This window comes from Mirounga angustirostris, unplaced genomic scaffold (assembly GCF_029215605.1).
Source record: "Mirounga angustirostris isolate CCGP_5_RB_7025 unplaced genomic scaffold, mMirAng1.0.hap1 SCAF_1, whole genome shotgun sequence".
Lineage (NCBI taxonomy): Eukaryota > Metazoa > Chordata > Mammalia > Carnivora > Phocidae > Mirounga > Mirounga angustirostris.
In genome coordinates this window covers 107,475,388-107,494,298 of record NW_026991709.1, presented here as the reverse complement: position 1 = coordinate 107,494,298, position 18,911 = coordinate 107,475,388, and the positions used below count along the sequence as shown (strand labels likewise).

The window sequence follows — 18,911 nt, the reverse complement described above, 5'->3', positions numbered from 1 at the left end:
TTCTTCTTGCCAACTGAGTGGATTTCTTTTGACCATCCACATTTTACTTGGTCACTCTTATTTGACCCCTCTGTGTCATTTGACATTGTTGACCATTTTCCATTTCTTGAATATGTTTACTTTCTTAACTGCTAAGACATCATGCTTTCCTGATTGTTCTCTACCCCTCTGACTACTCTTCTTTCTTGTGCTCTTATCCTCCATCTTAAATATTGATTTCCTAAGGTTCCTCTTAGGCTTACTCTTTAATTATGCTATAACCTTTCTCCAGGTGACTTAATCTATTCATAGGATTTCAATTAACACCTACTTTCTGATGATACTGAAGTCTACCTCTCCAGCTCAGATATATCCCTCTTCAACTAGAAACCTGTATGTGAGTGCCTCTTCAGCTTCTATGCTTAGACATCCCACCTCTGAGTCTTCATATTTCACATTCAAAGCTAAACCATAATTCTTTCATCTGGAAAGAATTGTCATCTGGAAATCTATGTTTTCCTTGTAGACTTACTTATTGGTACTCTCCAGTCATATTGGCAACCAGTATTTCCCCAAATGTGCCATGCTCTTTTGCCCCTTCCTGTCTTTATCCATATCTGTCTTGCTTAGAATGCTCTTTCCCAATTTTGTCAACACCTACTTATTGTTCAAGACTTAAGTCAAGCATCACTTCATTCCTTAAGATGACCATTTACGCTTTTCTTTGTAATCCCACTGAATCTTATACCTATTTCCATCACATTAAATGGAAGTTCTTCTCCCCCATTAGACTGTGAGCTCCCTGAAAAATAAGTGTCCATGCCCCTTTCATCTTTGTATCTTACTTTTTAAAATAGTGTCTATCATACAGTACTCAATAAACATTCATTAGGCTATCTTGCAATTATTATTTTGTGTTTAGCTTATTCTTAAAAAGCACTTAATGATACCAATAATAGTTACCATTTATTGAGAACTACTATTTCAGGCATCAGCCTTCCAAGATGCCTTTTAATGTTTCCTGCCTGCTGGCATTCATGTCCTGTGTAATCCCCCCTTTAACTATGGGTTGGACTTTTTAACATTCTTCTAATGAATAGAACATACAGCAAATGTATTTGGCTGTCACTTCTGAGATTAGGTTACAAAGAGAATGTGACTTCCATTGTGTTCACACTGTTGCTTCTTCTCTCTGATGAAGCAAGCTGCCATGTTGTGAGTTGCTCTGTGGAAAGGCTCATGTGACAAAGAACTATGGGTAGCCTCCAGCCAACAGCCAGAATGAACTAAGTTCTTCAGTTCAACAATCTGAGAGGAACTGAATCTTGCCAATAACCACATGAACGAACTTGACAGCTGATTCTTCCCTAGCCAAGCCTTTACTCCAGGTCTGGCCAACACTTCGATTGCAGCCTTTAAACAGACTCTGAGCTAAAGGATCTAGATAACTACATATGGATTCCTCACCTGGAAACTGTGAGATGATAAATAGTAGTTGTTTTAAGCTACTAAGTTTGGGTGTATTTTGCTATATGACAATATATAATTCAAACCCATTATTTCAAGTAATTCACATCAATCAACTAATTAATCCTTACAACACTATGAATTGGATACTATTTTAAACCCCATTTACAGATGAAGAAAACTGTACAGTTTTGGGTCTGGGGACAATTTAGCTGCTCTCTGTTCATGTCTCAGAAGGCTATAATCAAGGTTTTGTCCCAGCCTGCAATTCTAATTTTGGGTTCAAGGTCCTCTTCCAAGCTCTTTAGGGTTGCTGTCAGAATTCAGTTCCTGTGGCTCTGTGATGAAGATTACCGTTTTCTTACTAGCTGTTATCCAGAAACCATTCTCAGCTACTGGAGGCTGCCCACAGCTCTTGCCACATGGCTTCCGCAGGCAGTTCACAAACAGATGTTTGCTTTTTCCAGGCCATCAGGAGAATCTCTTCTGTCTCTAGACCTGCTTTTAAGAGCTCATCTTATTATAATGAATTTGAATACTATTCCTTTTGATGAATTCAACTGATTAGGAACCTCAATTACATTTACAAAAATCCCTTTGTCATATAACATAATACAATCATAAGAGTGAAATTTTGTCATATTCATAGTTTCACCAAGGGCATGGGTCATTGGAGATCATTTTAGAATTCTTCCAACAATATATGTTTCTACTTCTAGTCCTTCATTAAGTCTGTTTTCATATAGTTATAATAATGTAGTATATTCAGATATGTATATTCTACTTCCAACTCTATTACAAGCATTTTCCATTATTAGGCTTCATAACCATACATTTAATAGGTTTATAATATACTATATAAAATTAATTTGACAAATCTTCCTGTACATTTTCATGTCTGATTCTGGGGAGATTAAGATATTTAATTTTGGAGTGAGACAAGTTTCTTAACGTTTTTGTCTCTGTTATTTATAAAATGGAGATAGTCAAACTACTTATTTCATATAATATTCTTAAGATTAAATGAAATGATGCATATAAAATGCTTAACCTCATGACTGGGATATAATAACCTTTTAAATAGCATCAACATCATTATAATCATTACCATTTCTCCTGACTTCATTCTCATTTTACTCTAGATTCTTGTAGATCTATTTGATATAAGATTTCTTCTTGATGTCAATAAGAATGCAGATATATTTGGGATTTGAAGAAGGAGAATCAAGTGGTAATTTGAGTTTTATTTACTAGCTGTGTGACCTTGAGTAAATCACTTGGCTTTCTCATCTATAAAATGGAGATAGCAATATGCATCACACAGTTTTTGATAATGTGTGTAAAAGAACAAATACCAATGACATAGTTTATACTCAATAACTTAGTTATTCATCTTGAAAGCTCAAAATATTCCAAGGACTTTGTATACATACTTATAGTAAAAGTATTTAGTAATCCATATTTCTCTTACATCCAGAGTTTATGGAAGTAAAACAGTTTGTAAAAGATGGATTATACAATTAAGGAGAGTGATTTGAAAGGAATAAGAAAATGAGCTGTTTTAAAGTAGGTTTATTTTTTTCATTCCAAGCAAGATCTGTAAATCAGAATAGGTACACAGAATTTTGTAATTTCTATGTTTCTTAAGGATAACTTAAGTAAACTTATATATACTGCTAAAAAACAGTCATTTTCTGGGATGCCTGGGTGGCTCAGTTTCTTAAGCATCAGACTCTTGATTTTGGCTCAGATCATGAATTCAGGGTTGTGAGATTGAACCCTGTGTCAGGCTGCATGTTGGGCATGGAGCTGGCTTGATTCTCTCTCTTCTTGCCCACCCCACCCCCCGTCTAAAAAAATAAATTTTAAAAATAGTCACTTTCTTTAATAAATAATATATTTTCTTGGGGCGCCTGGGTGGCTCAGTTGGTTAAGTGTCTGCCTTCAGCTCAGGTCATGATCCCAGGGTCCTGGGATGGAGCCCCACTTCAGGCTCCCTGCTCGGCGGGAAGCCTGCTTCTCCCTCTCCCACTCCCCCCTGCTTGTATTCCCTCTCTCGCTGTCTGTCTGTCTCTGTCAAATAAATAAAATCTTAAAAAAAATAATAATAATAAATAAAATATTTTCTCAACCATTTTCCCTATAGATTTCTATAGGGAATAAAACATTTTCATTTTGTTCAAAATGAGCTTCTTTAGTTAATATTTACCATGTCTATATCATTTAGTTGCTGTATTTTCAGTACATTCATTTTTATTTTTCATTGAGGTTTGTCATATTCCAGTCTTAAACATTCACATAGAAACTGTGGGATAAAATGCTGAAATATTCTGTAAATCATTGCATTCTAATTAAATTCAGTATTATTAGACTCTTTTAGCTTCTTTTTCCCAGGAAGATATCTAAAGATAATTGATGAAAATATGTTATATTTAGAGAAACATTTAGGCCTATCTGCATTATAAACACAAAAACAAACCAGCTTATAAATTTCAGAACTAAGGCTGATTTTGTGAGAAAAAAGCTAATTGATATTTGGAAAGTTTGTAAATTTAACTAAAAGTATTTTATTTCAGTGAAACTATTCATAAAATGGGAATGTCTCAAATAACCTTTTGTACTGTTGATGATGTTCTTTTACATTGAACAAATGATCACTTAAGAAGACAGGATTCTATAGGCTGTTGAGTACACAGCATGGTGGGGTGCCATTCTATGTGTTGGCTAAAAGCAGAGGGTCAGATTGGCTCTGTGTGAACCTGTCGCTTGGTACCTCAGTTTCCTCATCTATAAAATGGGGAGTACATTGTCACTTAAAAGGGTTCTGTGAGAAAACAATGATATCATCTGTATGGAGTGCTGAGGTTTAGTATATTGTAAGTGCTCGAAGTTAATTTTTATTTCATTACTATAATTTATGGTACCATCTTCATAGACAGTTTCTGAAATGCTAAACCATTGCTTTTCTAATGCCTCCCTAATGGCATTTCTTTGAAGAAAACCTGATAATATTTAGTCATTAAATTGAACTGTGGCTGCCAGATTCAGTTCTCATGGGATTTTTCTATTGGCCAATCCTCATTCTAGATGAGCCTGAGGAAAGTCTTAGTGGGCCAGAAAAGGGATTTTAAAGCTGTTTCCTTTTAAAAGTTAATGAATCTAAATCTTCCCAAAACCATTCATGAAAAGTTTTTAAAAATATTGTGATATTCATTATATAGAGGAAACTATGGGGTTAAGTAGAGTGACATTTATCCTCTTCTCCACCTTCTGATCTATAGAACTAGATGAACTACATTCCACTTAGACCAAACTCCTATTGTTCCAAAAGGCTGCTTGTTTGTAACAGTTTCTCTTTCACAAAAAAGGTTTCTGGCACTCCATAAAGTCTTGTAGTTATATTCTCATACCTCTGGGAATCATTCCTGGCTCTGCCTTCCACTTTCCTTTAGTCATGTGTTTGCTCTGCTATATGGTTCCACATTCTTCTGTAACTATCTGGATTTTTTGTACTGGACAGAAGAGTCATTCTGATTCTGGTTTTACCTTTAGATAATCTCTCTTTTAGTTTGTCCTCTTGGGTTCTATGTTCTACAGCCCATGGACCAGCATTATTCTACTCCATCCCTAGTCCTGGCCCCCAGAACCTTGGTTCTGGTAAATTATCCCAGAGGGTAATCTTACCTGTCCAGAAATAGGGAGGTTAGCAAGTGCCCTAAGTTTGAGTGTTCCAGTGTAGAGATTTTCCTGAAGAACTAAAAGTTCATTGTTCATTTTTATGTAGAGAGACCCCAGGTTGTGTGAATGAGGGCTTCAGGGTCAACTTAGCCACCAACACCCCTTCACCAATCAGGAGAAAATGAGATAACACTGGAATCCTGGATACCTTCGATTGATGGTTACAAGATTATAACAAATTCCATAAATGCCTCAAGTGAACACAGCCACACTTTAGGGCCTTGATTTGGAATTGCACAGGCCTCCTGCTATGGTGAAACAAAGTTCTGATGGATATTTCTGAAGATCAGACTTTTAAGAGTTAAAGAAATATCCACAAGTGATGCCCTTGTTCAGAGTTGATTTCCCCTGCCAAAACTTCTGATAAGTTCGTTCTGAATCATACAGTTCCTCTGACCTAGGCTTCTTGCATCTAAGAATACTCATGGCTTAGAGGTATACTTTTTAGAGAATCTCCCAGCCCAGTGATAGCTCGTTTCTGTGGAATATGAAACCATGCCCCCCAAGGCAATACCAGTGCCACAGTTAACAACTCTGTAGCCCTAGTCTAAATTATCAACACCAATTACTAAACTAGCACATTCTTTTGGAATACATTTTTTACTCCATGAATTTTATTGTTAGGTTTTGTGGGAAATACAGATGTGTGGATATAGTTCTTATTCTTGAGCAGATTATGACCTATGAAAATTCACAGAAACAATGAAGTGATAAAACATGTTTTTGTGCTCTAAGATATCAGAGAAGGAAGTGATCATTTCAGGTTGGGTGCAAATGGTTTTATAGGTGAGATAGATTCACGCTGGGGCTTGAACAATATTGAGGGTTTGCAGATATGGAAAATATTGAATGGAGAATATTCACATTGACCAAACCAAAGATTCACATTGCAGCTGGAACAAAGCTGATTATATCATTTTATGCTTAAAACCATTCAGTGTTTACCAGATGTGCTTCTCAAACTTGAACGTGCACGTACAATTAAATGATTCAGTAGGTGTGCAGTGGAGTCTGAGATTCTGCATTTTTAACAAGTTTCTTGCTGCTGCTGCTGCTGGACCTCAGATGAAACTTTGAGAAAAAAGGTTCAGTATAGAGGGGTGGGGGTGAGGCAGACTATAGCCCATCGACCAAATCTAGCCAACCATCTGCTTTTTAATAAAGTTTTATTGGAACACAGGCACATCCATTTGTTTACCTATTATCTATGACTGCGTTTATACTACAATGGTGGCATTAAATAGTTGAGAGAACATAAGGCCCACAAAACCTAAAATTTTTACTCTTATACTTTACAGAAAAGGTTTTGCCAATCTTTTGTCTATGAAATAGGATACATTCTAAATTCTTTAGGAAGGTATGCTGGGACTAGCAAAATTTACCTTCAGCCTATCTGTCCAACCTATTGCTCTGCACTCCACCCCCTTAGAGTACATTACTGCCGTATGATGGTACCCAATCCTACATGGTCTTTCTCATTTCTCTGCATATGCTTTTTGCCTACAATGTTTCCTGTTATCCCCGCCTTGCTCACTCACTCATCTTTCTTCATCTGATGATACGTCTTCTGGGAAGCTTTCTCAAGGCTGGGCTAGATGTTTGCCTGTGCTTGCTTTTGAATCCAGTATTCCCCTCCATCAGAGCACTCATTTTTAAAAAAAATTTAAATTCAAGTTAGTTAACATATAGTATAGTATTGGTTTCAGGAGTAGAAGTTAGTAATTCATCACTTACATATAACACCCATTGCTCATCCCAGCAAGTGCCCTCTTTAATCACCCATTTAGTCCATCCCCCTAACCCTCTCACCTCCAGCAACCCTGTTTGTTCTCTTAACTATAGAGTCTCTTATGGTTTGCTTCCCTCTCTGTTTTTATTTTATTTTATTTTTCCTTCCCTCCATGTGTATCTGTTTTGTTTCTTAAATTCCACATATGAGTGAAATTATATATTTATCTTTCTCTGACTGACTTATTTTGCTTAGCATAATTCACTATAGTTCCATCCATGTTGTTGCAAATGGCAAGATTTCGTTCTTTTTGATGGCTTCTGAGTAATATTCCACTTTGTGTATATATATCACATCTTCTTCTTTATCCTTTCGTTAGTTGATGGACATTTGGGCTCTTTCCATAATTTGGCTATTGTTGATAGTACTGCTATAAACATTGGGGTGCATGTGCCCCTCCAAATCAGCACTTTTGTGTCATTTGGATAAATACCTAGTAGTAACAATTGCCAGATCGTAGGGAAGTTCTATTTTTAACTTTTTGAGGAACCTCATACTGTTTTCCAGAGTGGCTGCACCAGTTTGCATTGCCACCAACAGCAAAGCCCTCATTTTTATGCACAAGTCCTGCCTGTTTGTCTGTTTCCTTCACTGGAAGGCAGGCATTGTGTTTCATAGTGCATAATATATAATAGATGTTCAATAAATATTTAGTGAATGAATAAAGCAGTAGTAAGTGTAGCACATTTGAGATAGAGTAAAGAGAGAAGTTTAATGAAGGATTTATTAAGGAGAGTGTTGGGAAATAAGGTTGAACAGAATAGGATGCAGCCAAATAATAATGACCTTGAAACCAGGCCCAAGAACTTGCTTTTTTTTGTTTTTTTTTTTAAGATTTTATTTATTTATTTGACAGAGAGAGAGACAGCGAGAGAGGGAATACAAGCAGGGGAAGTGGGAGGGGAGAAGCAGGCTTCCCGTGGAGCAAGGAGCCTGATGTGGGACTCGATCCCAGGACCCTGGGACCATGCCCTGAGCCGAAGGCAGACACTTAACGACTGAGCCACCCAGGTGCCCCAGAGAACTTGCTTCTCTTATTTCAGGTCAGCAGTTCTTCAAATGACTTCTAAAAAATTCTGGACTATGAGATGCTCTTTGATAACTGGTCTTCATGGTCAGGCAAATTCCAGAAACTCTGTACAATATGTCCTCCTTTTATAGATTCATAATTCACAAATTTTACAGTAAAAGAACCCGTTTAATTTTGTTTAATCCAAGATAATTCTTTCTTGAATGGAATCTTTTTCTTTGTTAAAATAGCAAGTGCATTTTGAGGAGCTTATACTCTGTGGAGTTCATTTTGAGAGATGTTGATTTGGTAACACAGAGCCTGAAAGTTTATAATTAATGTGATATTCTATGAAGATACTCCTGGCAGATGCAGAGTGGATGCATGGGAGAGGAAGGGAGTGGGGCACAAAGATGTGCTCTGAAGTTAGGTATGGGATGATGAAGGATGTACATATATCCATATCATGCCTAACAAGGAAGGTCAACATTTTTTTGACTACTTCCCACAATGGGTAGATGTCTAATACAAACAATAACTCATTTTACATACCGGAGGAAGTTTTGCTTTGATAAAGCTAATTTTCCATGTTTTCTTGATTAACAGTAATTGTCGGTTTAGCGTAATCTGATACACAATAGTAATATAGGGAATTCAAAAGTCTGTAAATACTAGATGAACAATTAGACTCATATCTTTAATTTCAGAAGTATACATCTGACAACAAAATATATGTGAAAATCAAACTAACATTGTTTAACAATAAGTTTGTCCTGTGTTTCCCAATTTTGCAGACATCCGACAGAGTATTATACATTCGTATGTCTGGCATGCTGGTAAATGGGACGTGGGTGATGTAGGGACAATAGGTATAGGTGAAGAACTGTTGGAAATTTTCCATAATTTTTTTTTTAATGGCAAGTTTTGAATTGGATTTTAATACCTATCCTGAGTCTATCTGAAGTACTGGAATATTGGCAAAAAAAAAAAAAAAATCTAAGAGTGTTGTGTTTCCCAAACTATATTCCACTAGAAATTCATGAAATGTTACAGCGCACACGCATGCACACACACTCATACATACTCTCACACACATTTGGAAAATGCTGGTTAAACAGAATTATTTGCTGCAGGAATCCTTTGGGCCTCCATCTGATAATGTGCATTGTAAATCTGCAAGAAGAGATTTTAATATGCAGGGTTTCTTAAGATCATTTGACCATGGGATCTTTTTAATAAGAAATACCATTTACTTTCATTAGTATTTTGTAGGATACCAAATGCTGCACTAGTATATAAATAAGCCATATATGCTTAACAGAATTACTATACAATGACAATAGGGGACAGCTTCAGATCCAGGCTCCCCTGCATGGCATCTGGCTCTACAAGTCGATAAATATGTGATCTTGGGCAAGTTGCTTAATCCTTGCAAGTCAGTTTCTTCATATGTAAAACTGATGCAGTGATTCTGTAAGTCCCTGTGTGATAGAATTGTTGCTAGGATCACGTCAGATAGAGTACGTAGAGGGCGTAGCCTTGGCACCTGGTATACTGTTGCTGCTGGCACATAGTCTCTCTTACTGTGATACTGCCGTTGCCACAACTTGCACCTGCTGCTTGACTTTAATACTACCAAAGTTTGTCTTTATCCCTCTGTCTTCCTGCCATGTGCTGTAACTTTCAAACAGGCTCTTATTATGTCCTGATAGAGAGCACTGTGGTAAAATCAGCTTTAGTGTTAAATGAGATCACATTTTATCCTGTAATTTCAAAATATTATGTTTCAGTAAGTGTTAGAAATACTCCTCGCTTAATTGTGGTGCGTAGAAGCTGAACTTACAATTGTAGTTCTCTAAAATCCATGAGACAAAGAAAGGCTTTCTCATCTCACGAAAAGATGACAAGAATATTTCTTAAATTTATTCCCTGAAATTCATCATTGTAAAATGACAAAGAGAACTACACATTTCTAGAATAGCTAGAAAAAAATCTTCTTGTTATTTATACTGTTGATGTCAGAATGCCAGGGAACAAAAGAATCCACGGAAAAATATAGTCTTCCCTGTGATACCGGCCTCTAGGAATTGAAGAAAAGCTTACCATTGTATAGATCTTAATACAAATATCAATAATAGAGTATAATAGTTTATATTTTTCAAAACTTTTTAACTTTAAGGTCTCCTTTGGTCAAATATATTCTTGCCTTGGTAACCTTACATTTGGAAATTGTACATGGATTTATTCTGAAAATCCATGCATGTAAGGAATATGTAAGGTCAAAATGTAGCAGAAATTTGTTTAGATTATATCTTTGTTTTTTTAAATCTTATTAAATCCTTCAGCATCCAGTATATAATATTCAAGTATCTATTGTTTAAATTAGGAGGAAATGCAAATTAAGGCAGTTTATTTTTTTAAAAGATTTTATTTATTCATTTAAGAGAGAGTAAGAGAGAGACAGCGCACCTAGAGGGAGAGGGAGAAGCAGACTCCCCACTGAGCACGGAGCCCGATATGGGTCTTGATCCCAGGACCCTGGGATTATGACCTGAGCTGAAGGCAGATGCTTAACTGACTGAGCCACCCAGGCACCCCCAAATTCAGGCAGTTTAAGAGAACACTATCACCCCTCAAACCTAGATGACCAAAACTAAAGCTCTTAAATGAAAAATAAGGAGCAATTAAAAACTATAGTTAAAAAATTACTTATATTTTATCTTTTACAAATAACTGACACCTAAATGTAATTTTGTTCTTGTTTTCTGTCCTCTGTGTGACATTGGTGTCACTCAACTTGAGAATATTCATTTTCTTTGGAATCACAGTAGCAACAAACTGGGTCAGGAAGGAATGCCTGCCAAGGTCCATCAACTGATCCTGTCTTTGGCAAGCCCTTAGACCTCTCTGAAACCTTGTTTCTCATCTGCAAAATAGGGCAAATAATATCAACTGTACATTGTCTACAGTAATATTGTGAGGATAAAAAAATCAAAACAGTGTAGGTGAAACAAGCGAGAGCCACAGATCACAATATAAATGTTAAGGATTATTGTGGATCATAAACCATTCCAATTGTTCTTGGCCCCCAGCCTTTGCAAGGCTGGCTTTTCACCCTTTAGGCTTTAACTTAAATGTCATCTCTTCAGAAAGGGCTTCCCTGACCAGTTAATCTAAAGTAGAAATCCACAACCTCTACAAGTCACTCTTTGCCCTGCTTCCCTTTCATACCACTTGTGATTACCTGAAATTTGCCTGCTTACGGTTTATGTGTTGTTTTCTGCCTCCTTATCCTGTAGTGTGAGCTCCATGTGGCCAGAACTGCGGTCTGTTGTGTTCAGTGCTGACCCCCCAACATACAGAAGATGTACAATAAAGGAATGTGCTATTTACAATCACTCCTGTCTCCAGGTACATCTGTTCAAATGGATTTAGGTCTTACAGCTATGTGAAGCTGAACATTTTCATGCAACTTTCTATGTGCTTGGCAACAAAAGGTTTCACAAAGTACCACATGCATCCTCCCAACCTAAAGATGAACTATCCCAAAGAGAATTGTTTCCCCTGTGGAGTCATTTTCACCTCAGAAAAGGTCACTTTATTCAAAATGCTGCACAGAATTCATCTATCTCCAGACCACCAGAAGAGATTTATTTTTTGATTCTCCCTTTTAGAGTGGTTTAGACCCCTCTGTTGGTATTACTCTCTCCGGAGCCAGCTAGGAATTATGATCTTAAAGCTAGTAGGTCAATCTGGCCTTCCCAAATGGCACCAACATACTTCGCATGTTGGTTAACAAGCGAGGCAGTTTATTCCTATCAAATAAAGAACCCCAAAGTTTATGTGACTAGAGAAATAAAATATCCATGCCTTATAAAACTAATGAATGACCCCCAAATCTTTACAATCTCTTATAAACTTTTAAACCATCCAGCCTCCTGTTAGTCTCTCTGGTTTTCTGTCTGCTGCGCCTCTCATCACTCCTTTAGCTCCAGCTATGCTGGCCTCCTTGCTGTTCCTACAAGCCTCTAAAATCTCCCTTCCCTCAATTACCCACAAGGCTTACTCCCATATAGCCCTCAGGTGTTTGCTCAAATGTCACCTTAGAGATGCCCTCCTGTCCACTCTATTTATTTTTTTTAAATTACAAAACCGTAACATTTCTTTTTTTTTTTTTTGTAGTGTTCTGTGATTCATTGCTTGCATGTAACACCCAGTGCTCCATGCAATACATGCCCTCTTTAATACCCATCACCAGGCTAACCCATCCCCCCACCCCCTCCCCTCTAGAACCCTCAGTTTGTTTCTCAGAGTCCATAGTCTCTCCCTCCGATATCCCCCCCTTCATTGATCCCTTCCTACTAACTTCTGTCCACCCTTTTTAAAATCACAAAACCTGCTCTAAACTCCTTATCACTTTTCCTTATCACTGCTTCATTTTTTCCATAGCTTATCTGATCTATTTGGTTTATTTATCTGTTTATTTTCTGTTTCTTCTCCCCATAGTCTAAGTTCTATGAAGGCAGGAATTTTTGTATATTCACTGCTGTGTACTGTCTACCGCATGGCAAGCAATCAATAAATATTTACTGAATTAATGAATGAAAAAAGAAATTAATATGCAAAAGAGTAGCATAATTTGAATAATTAAAGCTCAAACAATTCATTAAAATTAATTATATACAGTTCTCCAACACTTGAAGCTGAGTGTTAATTAGATTGCTGCAAGGAACAAAAACTGCAGGGTGACTGCAGGACACAGGATTTTGTTTTAAAGGATTTAGGGAAGTAAGAAAGTAAGGAAATGGAATGTCATTCAGACTACCATTCAGGGTATAGTCGCTGACCTAGTGCTGTGGTTCTTGAACTGTATGATACATCAGAATCATCTGGGGTGCTTATTAAAAACACAGTTTGCTGGACCCCACCCCATTTTGGATTGAGTAAATCTGTGTGGGCCCTGATGCACTTCTAACCAGTTCTCAAGTGATTCTGATGCTGCTAGACTGGGTCTGCACTTTAAGCACCCTGCCCTAGTATTATAAAAGTCACTACATTGACTGTAGGGCAGTCTAGGACTAGTGACTTGGTTCCTTCAATGTTGCTTCCATATTCCTATTTCATTTTATTCTGATACCAGTTTTTATTTGGATCTCAAGTCCTTGGTTTACTCAAGAGAATCTAGTGCCTCCAAACTTCTGCTTTTTCTGTTTCCCTCTGCATTTGTACCTGTCAACTATGTCTGTTTCTCTCATTTAAAGTCCCCCTCTCCGAGATATTCCAGTTAGTCTTCAGTAGAGAGTAACCTTATAGGGCTCAGCTCTCGTAATAAACACCTCACAGGCCCTTTGGTCATGCAAAGATCCTGGACTAGCAAGGCCATGTGGAATAAGCCATAATCATCTATGTGTAACACATTTCATCTAACTTCGTTCAGAAGGTTTTTGTGAGAATGAAGACCCTTGAGGGTTTTCAGAAAAGGGCCCTGTACATGACAGGCAACTAGCATGGAGTATCTACTTCAAAGTGATTAAGGATATTTTGAAAGAGTGTAGTAGAGAATGCCTGTATTTGACTGCCAAGTAAACTATAAATTAGCCTAGTAATACTGGACAAATTTTTGTTTGTCTCTGGACCTCAGTTTCTCCAGTGATAAAATGAGGGAATTTGATGTGATGGCTGCAAGTTCCTTTCCCTATACAGTGTGCTGATTTGATTAATCTAATTTGCTAGTGTATATGCGTAGATGCATGACTAGGTCATTCTCAAACTCTGGGGTGTTATGACCCAATCTATTTTAGTTGAACTTTATATTCTCTTTTCTTCAGTTTTTGTTTTTTCTGTTTTGTTTTTTTTTGTTTGTTTGTTTTTAGAAATTAGCTATAGAACCAACTTGTCTGCCAAGTGAGCAGTTCTGCCCCTTACCAGTCATTTGGTAAATTTGCCTTGGGCAAATTTCTTTGTCTGAGGCCTAATTTCTTCATCCATAAAATTTGGATTACAATAGCTTCCTTATAGTGTTGTTGGATTAAATGAGTTATTATGTGTAAAAATACTTATGGACGCCCGGGTGGCTCAGTTGGTTAAGTGACTGCCTTCGGCTCAGGTCATGATCCTGGAGTCCCTGGATCGAGTCCCACATCGGGCTCCCTGCTCGGCGGGGAGTCTGCTTCTCCCTCTGACCCTCCCCGCTCTCATGTGCTCTCTCTCATTCTCTCTCTCTCAAATAAATAAATAAAATCTTAAAAAAAAAAAAAACAAACTTATAATAGTTGGGGATGGGGGCACCTGGGTAGTTCAGTCAGTTAAGCAACCGACTCTTGATTTTGGCTCAAGTCATGATCTCAGTGTCCTGAGGTTGAGCCCTGCCTCAGGCTCCGTGCTCAGCGGGAGTCTGCTTGGGGTTTTCTCTCTCCTTCTTCCTCTGCTCCTCCCCAACCCCTTGCTCACTCTCTCTCAAATAAATAAATAAATCTTCTTAAAAAGTAGTTGGGGATGAAATGGTTTAATACGTGTTCAAGTATTTAGGAAGGTATCTGACACATAGAAGAGACTATATAAATGCTCTTAAACTTATTTTCATATACAGTAGTCCCCACTTATCTGTGGTTTTGTCTTCTGCAGTTTCAGTTACCAGCAATCAGTCACGGTCTGGAAGCAGATGATCCTCCTCTGATGAATTGAATAGTCAGAAGTTCAGTAGTAACCTAACGCTACATCACACTGCCTGCATCATTTACCTCTCTTTATCTCATCACATCGGCATTTTATCAGCTCACATCATCACAAGAAGTGTGAGTACAGAACTGTAAGATATTTTGAGAGAGAATTCACATAATTTTAATTACAGTATACTGTTATAATTGTTCTGTTTTTATCAGTAGTTACTGCTGTTCATCTCTCATTATGCCTAATTTATAAATTAAACTTTGTCATAGGTATGTGTGCATAGGAAAAAACATAGTATATATATTTTGGTACTATCTGCAGTTTCAGGCATCTGCTGGGGGTCTTGGAACATATTCTCCACAGATAAGGGGGGGGACTACTGTATTTTCATCTATATTTAATATTTTGTCTGTTTTAATACACATGACTATACTGTGCATAGGATTTTTACTTAAAATTTTGCTTAGAATATGAAGTTATCAGAAATTTCTATAGTAAAATGCTGTTGTAGTGAGAAAATTTCAGAGTGTTTTAGAAATACCTATATTCTTTTTTTTAATTCAATTAGCCAACCTGTAGTACATCATTAGTTTTTGATGTAGTGTTCAATGATTCATTAGTTGCGTATAACACCCAGTACTTATCACATCACGTGTCCTCCTAAATGCTATATTCTTTAAAAAAATATTTTTTTAATTTATAGAGAGAGCCCATGCGTGCACTTGTGGGGGCTGGGAGGGTGGAAGGAGGGGCAGAGGTGGTGGGAGAGAGAGAGAATCTTAAGCAGGCTCCATGCCCAGCATGGGCTCCAGGCTTGATCTCACAACCCTGAGATCATGAAGTGAGCTAAAATCAAGAGTTGGACGCTTCAACAACTGAGCCATTCAGGCGCCCCAGTACCTATATTCTCTTAAAAGATATTTCTGGAAGCAAAGAGGCATGTGACACTTTATAAAAGACAAAACTATGAAACATACCAATCCTTGCCAAAGGCTAGGGAGAAGGGGAGGAGATTGACCAGAAAGTGGCACAAGAGAAACTTGAGGGTGACAGCCATAGTCTCTATCTTGGTTGTAGTCTTGGTTACATGACTGAATATGTTTGTCAAAACTCATATACAAAGGAAGGAATCAATTTTACCGTATCTATGTTGTAGCTAAATAAACCTGACATATATTTTAAAAAATGCTTCTTCTGATCTGGGAGATTTTGTAGAACATGCAGCTGTGTATAATTCTGATCCTGCAAATTGATTTCCTAAACTTGAACCCACTTTTATTTCCAGTGTTTGAAATGTAACATAAAATGTCGGTAGAAGCGCTGCCGTAGCTGCCACCATCTTTGCAGCACCTGCTGTCCTTCCTCATTTTGGTTCAACAGTCTGTGGCACTTTCTTATCAAAGAGCTCCAACCTCCCTTGCACCCCTGCCTTAAATGCCATCCCTACTCCACCTCCGTCTGCTCCTACTCATTTCTCCTTGGGTGCTTTAGGCTTCCCCTCACCCAGAAAATGGGAACAAAGGTGCCTATTTGGTATTTGTTGATGCTATTTTGAGTGATAGTATTTTGTACAGGTTATTTTCTACATTGTTGTTGCTGGTATTCTGAAAAAAAAAAAAGGTCTTTTATGAATATCTTACATTCATTAACTTAAATAAATTTTATTTTGTAGATATTTTTGTTGTCCATTTTTAAAATCATATTAAAGAAACTCCTAGTTGCTATTTTTTTTTAAAGATTTATTTATTTATTTATTTGAGAGAGAATGAGAGACAGAGAGCATGAGAGGGAGGAGGGTCAGAGGGAGAAGCAGACTCCCCGCCGAGCAGGGAGCCCGATGCGGGACTCGATCCCGGGACTCCAGGATCATGACCTGAGCCGAAGGCAGTCGCTTAACCAACTGAGCCACCCAGGCGCCCTGTAGTTGCTATTTTTAAATTATTAAAATAGATGTAAAATATTATGAAACTTTTTTCCTGCACCTACTGAGATCACATTTTTTCCTCTTCATTTTGTTAATGTGAATTATTATTTTTTAAGCATTAAAGCAACATTGATTATTATCATCTTGATTATTATATTTTATTTATTTTGTATTTATTGAATATGATTAGCTAACATCTTGTTTAGGATTTTTGTGTCTATGTGCATGGGTGGGGTTGGACTTAATATTCTTTCCTTGTGCTTTCCTTGTCAGATTTTGGTATGAAGATTATGGTAACAAAACAAGATAAACAGTTTCACTTTTCCCTTTATATTCTAAGGGTTTTTGTAAGATTGAGGACAACTCTTCCTTAAGTGCTTGGAAAAATTCACCAGGGAAGCCATCTTGGCCTGGAGTTTTCTTTAAGAGGTTTTTAATTATGGACTTAATTTCCTTAATAATCACAAGACTATTCACATTTTTATATCTTCTTTGTTCATATTGTAAATGTTCTTTATTAGAATTGTGTTCATACCACTTAAATTTTCAATATTTTATCAGTGTAAAGTTGCTTATAACATGCTCATATATATTTTCAATGTTTGTAGGATCTATAGTGATGTTCCTTGGGTGGTATGTGTTGTCTCTTGTTTTTCTTGATTATTCTTCCAAGAGTTTTACCAACGGGTTAATCTTTTCAAAGAATCAGTCTGTGGCTTTGTTGATTCCCTCTAAATGTATATTTGTTTATTTCATTAATTTCTGCTCTTATCATTCTTCCATTTTCTTTGAGTTTATTTTGTTTTTCTTTTTCTTACTTCTTGAGATGGATACTTGGTTCATTAATTTTCAACCCTTCCTTTCTGATTTATGCATTTAAATTTAAAGGCTATAAATGTCCTGCAACATTTCTTTATCTACATCACAAAAATTTGGATATTTCATCTTTTGTTATAATTTTATTTTAATTTAGATTTAAAACTCTTCTAAGTTTTACTTTAATTCATTATTTGACACATGAATTATTTAGTATTTCTTAATTTCCAAATATATAGATATTTGGGAGTTATCTTTTTATTATTGATTTCTATGGTTTAGCTTTACTAAGGTCAGATTTTAATTCCTTGAAATTTGCTTTTCACCCAATATATGGTCAATTTTTGTATAAGTGGAATATTTGGCTTTGTATGGGATTTAAAATGTGGTATCCACTGATTTCCAAGAAGCCCACAGTTAAGAATTCAGAAAGTTTGTGAGCTCAGATGGGCAAAAAAACTACATCTTTATTTTTATTGATCTCTAACTGAAATTTAATGTTTCCTTTAATAATGAATCAACAAGTCAGAGTTGGCTGCCAATATAGATATTATCAAATCACAACTGTTGGAAATATCTTAAATATTTTTCTCCTCGCTATATTAAGATATGGTAGTTATTAGAGTACCTGCTAGATCATCTTGTATAATGCATTAATAAGGAAACACATGTATTACGGTACCATAGGTTTTTTTTAACATTTTGATCGTTGAATTTTAATATAATTGGTTTCCTTTGTATTCCTAAGCATTGTGTTTTATGCACTTGAGAACATTACTCTGAAAGGAATCCATAGGCTTCACCAGACTGCTAAAGGGTCTCATGGCATATATGTGTGCACACACGCATGCACAGGCACACAAACACATCCATACATGGACATACACGGTTAAGAATACTATTGCAACAGGAGGGAAGGCAGAGTATATGGATACAGAAGTAGGGAGTTGAGCATATTTGGCACTGGAGAGGATTTTGTGCTATTGCTTCTAATTTTCTGAGTGATACAGATGTCAAGGTCATCAAGAGAGAGTGGGAAAGGAGGGAGGAGATAATGGAAATTTGAGTATAGGAAGGAAGGTGTGAATTAGTTTTCCAAGAGAAGAAGAAAGTTAATTTACTAAGAGAATGCAGTTAGATTGCAGGGCAGTGCTGAATGCCCACTTGTATTTTCAGACTTCAAGGGAGACCACAATTGTGTGTCTTTAACCTGCTCTGTTCAACTGCACAGAACAGAACAGTACCCAACTCTTTACTCCCAGCACTGCAGAGGGAGTCATGAGTTGAATTAAACAGAATTAGGGTTTTCCAAAAGAGTAGGGTGAAGGGAGAGAGGAGCAAGGAAAATGAATGACCTATATAAAAGAGTGATACCAGAGATGGATTCCCAATACCCAGCTGGATAAAGAGAGAAGTGAGAACATAAAGGAGTTTATGATCAGTGGTAAAGTCAGTGGATAGGAGGTTTCCACAAGGTGGATGTATTTGTAGAGTGAGGGACGCTGCAGTAAATAAACTAG

General features: G+C 36.9%; 1 long non-coding RNA gene across 1 annotated transcript in view; it reads left to right on the top strand.

The window, feature by feature from the left end:
• The window catches only part of LOC123863695 (uncharacterized), a 117,326-nt gene extending 102,560 nt beyond the window's left edge, over window positions 1–14,766 (top strand). Inside the window, exons 4-5 of the long non-coding RNA XR_010410010.1 lie at window positions 11,282–11,393; window positions 14,607–14,766. This is a non-coding gene — a long non-coding RNA (uncharacterized LOC123863695). The remainder of the gene's footprint in view (window positions 1–11,281; window positions 11,394–14,606) is intronic.
• The last annotated feature ends 4,145 nt before the right edge of the window (window positions 14,767–18,911 follow it).